Source organism: Nematolebias whitei, chromosome 5, assembly GCF_014905685.2.
Source record: "Nematolebias whitei isolate Nwh7 chromosome 5, NemWhi1, whole genome shotgun sequence".
Taxonomy (NCBI): Eukaryota; Metazoa; Chordata; class Actinopteri; order Cyprinodontiformes; family Rivulidae; genus Nematolebias; species Nematolebias whitei.
In genome coordinates, this window is record NC_056502.1 from 13,816,934 (window position 1) to 13,824,573 (window position 7,640).

Here is a 7,640-nt window from a genome sequence, read left to right on the forward strand (position 1 = left end):
ACTGTGTTGATTATTATTAATTTGATGTGGCAGCCATCTTGAATTGAACTGACTCCAAAGATTCATCAGTTTTAGGCGTATTTTCAGTTATTACTTTCTGAAAGTTTTAATAAAATGTGTCCAGTAGTTCATGAGATATTTTGCTAACAAGCAGATTTGACTGCAAATAGTTGCAACATTTTAAATACACATATTATAAAAGTTGAAGGGATCAGTCTCAGTTACTACCACACTCAATTTTTGTCCAAAATCTGTAAAACTGACTAAAAAGATAGAGTACAAAGCAATATAGTGTAAGGTAATGCACAAACCCTCACATCCACACACACATAAACCCAAAACTCTGTGCGTGGAGACTACTTTGTCAAAGTCATGGCAGGTACAGCCGCCTCAGCAAAGGGAGAAACAGAAGCTGCATCACGGGAGAAAAAACTAAGAGGAAGAGACAACGCAGGAGGAATGAGAGTGTGGAGAGCAGGCATCTGCAAGCAATAAATATATAATCACAAGGCACGGAGAATGATAAATGTACACTATTACTTAAATAGGTCAATCATGCATTAATAACTACCACGTGATACTAATAACAGTGAGAAATCAGCTGAAGAGAAGAGCACTCATTAAACCACCGAATGTTCCAACTCAAACTTCTTTTAAAAGAAAAGGTCAATGTTTTCAGTTCACATGAAAACGCCTAAACAAAATGGACTTTTAATGAATTACTGCGATGAACAAGGATTTTTGACCGTAAGCAACAGATAATATGTAAGTTTCATTTTAAATAACAAAATGTGTTGACAGCATTTACATATTGCAATGAGTTGTAGTTGAGGTAACATAATCACTCTAATGCCATCGGGCTACAAGCGCAAAACAGAAAGAAATATGATGATTGTAAAGCAGCAAAAACATGAAGGGGGTGCATAATTCTGATGAAGAATCAGAAAACAAACCTCAGGCAGAGGTCACCGTGTCATTTAAAGATCTGCATTTCCTGGTGGTGAGTATGTGATTTTAAAAAATGGCTGCCTTCTTTCATAAAACTAAACAACAGCACAATTTCTCATGCATGAACATGCTGTGCAGAGTTGCACATGCAGTGCTTTGAACTTAATGTGATTTATGAATTTGTCCTTCTCCAGCAGAAATATTAACACGTGATATTCATGTAAAAAATGATTTGACCTTTAATGGTTTCATACCGACTTCGTTGAGTTATATTTCAGGAATGTCGATATATACGGTGCTTTTAGTGTCTATACGGTTCTTTGTTTGGAATTACATTAAAACGTCCAACAGAGAGTTCCCATTTGTTCAGCATTTAATCTATTAAAAATCCCTATGAAGTACTTTGGAGGATGTGTCGCACCTCCCAATAAAACAATTACATATTAACTCAGTAAAGATGATTTATGAATGAAATTGTTTCATAACTAAATCACACGTCTTTTGTCGCAAAGTGCTCATGTGTGTCAGTTTCCCATCACGTTACCCTGGAAACAAAGCCCTGCCTGGAATGCCATGATGGTAATAAAGATGTCATCAACAAGGCGTGACGTTAATACTGCCATATGATGGGATTAGAGTGGCTGGCAAAGAGTTTTATGAAATATATTTGAAAATACATATGCAATATTTAAATTTCCCATTAAATCAAATTTAAAGGTGAGAAATTTGTCTTCACAGTATGTTGTGCTTCTTTTAGAATTCTTGTTTCCTGGAAAACTAAAAGAAACGTTCATGGCTGTCTGTATTAATTTAAATTTTGTAAATGTGGAGACATAAAAACAACCGGACGGGGCGGGTTTTTCTCCAGAATATTGCACTTTTTTGTAAACTAACGTTTTTATGTTTTGCTTAGTTTCATGCAGTTTTAGACAAAAGTCATCATTACTATACACCAAAGTGCATGCTCAATAATCCAGACACAAACTCCAACAATGTTCAGTCAGGTCATTTGTACGGTTTCTTTGTTTTGTGCTAAGACGTTTCATCTTTCATCCATAGGACTTCTTCAATCTGAGGAGCCACCAAACAAAACTGATTCCCACAAACATACATAGTGGAAAAAACAGTTTCCTGGTGCTAAGATGGCCTGCGGGGCCCACCCTCTCCCCTATCAACTCCCCTGACATCTTCTGTTTTGTTTTTTTCACTAGGGAATATGGTGTTTGTGGTAATCAGTTTTGTTTGGTGGCTCCTCAGGTTGAAGAAGTCCTTTGGATGAAGGACGAAACGTCTCAGCAAAAAAACAAATGACCTGACTGAACATTGTTGGATTTTTTTACCTGGATTGTTGAGCATGAACTTTGATGTCTGAAACTGATGCCTTTAAAAACAAAAGAAAGTTTAGTTTGTTAGGAGGGATATCATTTCTTACTGATTCTTTATGGGAGAAATGCTGTGAATGGAAAAGAATGATACCACATACAGCAGTGACTGTGCAAGAGGTGGAGGACACCTGGACAGGTCACAAGTGGGACACATAGAGACAAATGAGACAAACCATTCACGCTCACTCACACCTAGAGACAATTTAGAGTTACCAATCAGCCTAAAATGCATGTTTTTGGTCTGTGGGAGGAAACTGGAGTACCTGGAGAAAACCCACACATGCACAGAGAGAACATGCAAACTCCACCCAGAAAGGCCCCCGGCTGGGATTGGATAGGGTCACCTTCTAGCTGAGAGGCGGCAGCTCTACCAACTGCGCAACCGTATCACCCTATACCAAAGACATTTTTAATTGTTTGCAAAAATTATACTTTAATTTTCTATTGATTCGATTTGTTCCCACGTTTTGTGCTTTGTCTTAGTGTTTGTCTGTGTCCTGTATCAGTTTCTGGTTCAGACTGAATAGCTCCTCCTTGTGTTTTGTCTCGTCTTACTTCTGATCTTTATTCCCCCCCCCCCACACACACACACTTTTTTTAATTACTTCATTCATTTTACATGTGTCTCATTTTCTAATTAGTCCAGAGTATATTTATAGTTCTGTTTTTCGATCTTTGTCTTTGTTCCTTGTCAGTCATCGATCCTGGTGTGTGTTGTGATGTTTCTTGTTCTGCTTTTTTCATGTTTTCGTTTTGTTGCTTTTGTCTCGTTTCGTTGGATTTTTCTTTGCCACTCGGGTTAATTTTTCTAAGTTTAATTAAAGCTGCTTGCTTCTTTTGTCACCTGTTTGTTTTTATGTCTGTCTCCTCTTTCCCTTTGCATTTTAGAGCTCCTGCAAAATGAACCGTAACAACGGTGGGTTATTTACTCCAGCAGGAATCTAATCAGACCAAAGTTAAAGCAAACTGGTTCAGGGGAAAATATCAAAAGTAAAAGCAGACTTTTAAATGTGCTTTAAGTGTTGAACTAGTCTTGTGCAAGTTTAATAAAAATAAAAAATATAAAATGAAATATCCATATTCAGAATAAAAACAGAACAAGTCTGTTTAAACAGTTTTACATTGGCATTATTTGCATTCAGTCTTTGAGACAAAATGGTAATAATAATACGAGGTGAGCAGAAAGTAGGTGGAGGATGGTCGTCATCAACCTTGAATTAAATGTTTAATGTATGAACCTGGTGTAAGCACAGTTTTCCATGGTTTTTGTAGCAGCACTTGCTAACAATAACTCAAACTTCCATTAAAATGTTCTTAAAACATAACCAGTTTGACTGTCAAGCTAGTGGTTTGTTAGTTTTCTTTTTATTTAACCAACTTCCTCCCATCCTGAAAATCTGCGAGAAAATTGTTACTTTCTATATCGGGGTAAATTTCTGAGGGGAAAACAGTGCAGTGAATTAGGAAAATTATATGCTATTTTATTTTGAAATATTTAATTTGGTATGCCAATAAATTTTAAAAACAAGCTTTATGTTATTTATTTTAATTGTAAGAGCATTAAAAATAACTTTCAAGTAAGACCTGTTATCTGGATTGAAAAACAGGAAAGTTGCAGCATTTACAAATTCTAAATTATAGGGTTATTAATGTCCTGAATTTCTATTACAGTCTGAAAAGTTGTCATCCGTCACAAAAATTGACATAGTTTTATTTATTTTTTTTATTTGCCATGAAACAACTAGGAGCTTTTTGATTATTTAGATTAATAACGTGTATTTTTTGTGTGTGTTTTATTAAATAAGTAATAATAAATCTTTATTAACCCTGAAGACTTACCATAAAAAATATATATTGCCATTCAAATCCTTTGTGTCTAACATGCTAGCCAAGAACAAAAAGATTGTTTTTTTCTTTCAGGGGATGACGCTCAACAGGGGCGGCACCGTGGCTCAATTGGTAGAGCTGTTGCCTCTCAGCGAGAAGGTTGCCGGTTCAAATCCCAGCTTGGTGCTTTCTGGGTGGAGTTTGCATGTTCTCTCCGTGTGTGTGTGAGTACTCTGGTTTCCTCCCATGGACCAAAAACATGCATGTTAGACTGATTGGTAACTAAAATGTCCCTAGGTGTGAGTGAGAGAGTGAATGGTTGTTTGTCTCTGTGTGTCTCTGTGATGGACACCATCCATGGTGTCCACCGCCTCTCACACAGTGACTGCTGGATATGGGCTCCAGTGACCCCCATGACCTGAGATGGAAGAAGTGAGTAAAGATAATGGATGGATGGACCCCATCAGGAATGAAACTCACAAATCCAGTGGACTGAATCAAAAGTGCAGCCGAATGACTGATAGTAACAACCTTACTTTAAGAGATCTGTTAAAAAGGTAAAGTTTCTAGATCCTGGCTCTTATAACAAAGGAGAAAACTGCATTTTACATCTGCTCTATTAATATTGCTATGTGGTGAGAGAAAGCCAAACACAGAGCTCCTGGTGTCCTCCACCTGCTCAGGACTCTGTGATGTCAGCAAGTTTTCAGTTTACTGCTGTGAGAGCTAAAAGCTGAATATGCAGACTCTCTCTGCTGGGTCAATTAGGTATTTTTAGCGTTTAACGTGTAAAGAAGTGAAAAATCAAAAGGACTTTGAAAATAATTGGAGCCACTTACTGTGTTGTTCTTTCTCTTTAAAAAAAAAAACAAAAACAAGAAACAGATTTTTTTTTTTTAAAGATCCCTGTGACTTGTTTTATTGCAGCTGACCCCATTAAAGGATAAAACATGTAATTACTCTCCTCGATCTCACATCGTAAACATGCTCTAATTTATTTAGGAACTCAAATACAAAACCTCCCTGCATGAATAAGTATTTTCTGCTTCACATATCTGAGCAAGTAATTTCAAATGGAAACGTGCAACATATTAAATTTTAGCAGCTGCAGTTTATACAGTTCAGGTCACATGACCATCTTCATGTGTATTCTCTCCATCTTCTATTACTTATCTGTGGTCGGGTCATGAAGGCAACAGGTTCAGGAAAAAAAAACAGACAACCCTCCCCAAAGCGACACACTCCAGCTCAGTGGTGTGGTCTACATTTTTGTAGTGGGTATACTGTCCTTAGAAACCAAAGTACACCAGTTAGTACAAAGTAATCGTTAATTTATTTTGATTTTTTAAGCATATTGAACATTTCAAAATTTCTCTGATGCTTTTATTTGAATAAATGTACAACAAACTTTGTACAACAGTTGGCTTTGTATTAAAAACATTGAATTTATGAAACAGTATCAAAGCAAAACATGTTAAAGTATTAAGTACAGAAGTATTACTTATACAAAAAGCAGGTTGAACCAACTCAGTGTGTCTATAAAATGTTCCAAATGTGTTGACATTGATTGTCATTGCCAATGATACGTGACATGAGGGCAAACGAGCTGGCTTTATAATAGTTAGATCAGAATCCGTTTAGAGTGTATTATAAGACAATTTAACAAGTAAAATGCTTCTTAAGAAGACAGGTAATCAATCGTTTCATTTTTATAACTCCACTCTGAGGAATCTTTTTCAATATGTTTTAAGTCATCAGTGCCGTGAAGTGTCATCCAGTTAGCTCTGAATTCATCTGAATGTGTGCAGACATGTAACCCTGTGCATTTCAGTGTTGTCTTTCAGCTTCTGTCACATCATCAATAAACCCAAGTGACCCAGAGCCACCGTAGGGCATGCATGCATGTCATCCCACAGCCCCCTCACGTCTTACAGATGATGCTTCTTCATCATGAGCTGTTCCAACCCTTCTCCTCAGTTTCTATTCCCCGTCATTCTTGTGCAGGTGGATTTAATCTTGCCTTTAAAAAAAAAAAGTCAACTGAAGGTTCCCCCACCCACCCAAGTCTATCCATTTTTGAGGTTTATGAAATATTTGCACCTGCAGTGAACTCTAAATTGGTTCTCATGAAGTCTTTTTATGGTAGTTCAGGATAAATATATCCTTCCCTTACGGTGTGTTCAAGGCTTGATCTGAAGATCTGTGAAATGCTGCAGAGCACACCAACGTGCTGTTCTAATGGATTTAGGTTTTTATGCTGTATATTTAAACAAAAGTGTTTTTTTTCTGATCGTTTGCTTTGAATCGCAACAAGTTTGCACATGCAAATGCCACAAAAACGCCTGATTAAAAAAAAAAAAAAAGCTTAACCAGCCCAAAACTGTACGTAAAAATCTTTTGAATCAACAACCACACCAACAAAATGTTCCTTAGTTTTATTCATTTGAAAAAATAAATGGACGCGATCGAACTTGAAAACCAGTTTTAACCTGAATGTGTTGGACTCAGCTGCAACTTTGTCAAATTTCACCAAGTTGTTTGTAAAATTGACTGAATTATGTCCATGTTTGTGTTTTGAAGGTCAGCTGGCTGTGGCAGCCATCTTGAATGTGTACAACCGTTGCTTATTTCCTGGAAATTGAGTTAAAATCCATCAAGTGGTTCGTGAGAAATTTCGCTAACAGTCGACTCCAAATAGTTAATGGCAAAAAAGACATTGTGCAATTTCTTGGCGCTCAGATTACGTGTTGGGGATCAGGCTCAGCTACAACCATTCATTTTTAGGTCTTTACCTGTAAAATATACTGAGTTAGTCATTGTAGTGTTTCTGAAGGACACCTGGCTGTGGCGGCCATCTTAAAGCAGTTTGGCTCCAGAAGGTATTACTTGTAGATGTGCACTCATTGATTACTTTATGCATATTTGATTTAAATTTAAATCAAGCTTGTATCTAAATATTGCCAGTTTTTTGTAGTGATGGTAATATTATTTAAATAATTGCTGCAGTCACAAGTTATATTATTTAAACAAAGTCAAAATGTTAGATTGCTTGACTTGTATTTGTTGTTCTATGGTTATATTTTGTATAATATTTTGAAAAAAGAGCTTTTTTTCTAGATGTTTGAAAAGAAAAAAGGCCAACATCTCTAACATTGTGTCTTCACAAGCCACAGATGAAATCAAATCTTTGTTCATCCAAAAGCCTCCGAACACTTTGGTGTTTAGATCTGAGCAGTAAACAGACAACATTCAGTTTTCTGTGCATCAAAAAGACAGAACTCCTGCAGGCACAGTGCTCCACTGGAGGAGAGAAGTCTCATGATTTATGCCAGTCTAAACAATATAATTACATGTCTGTAATTTTTTCCGCTTCGATGTTAGGCAGCAGGTGTGATGAAAAGCACTCAACCTGATTATCAGCTCATAAGTTCTGCTGGGAAGGATTTTCTTTTTTTAAATTGCATGTTTTTATTGACTGGT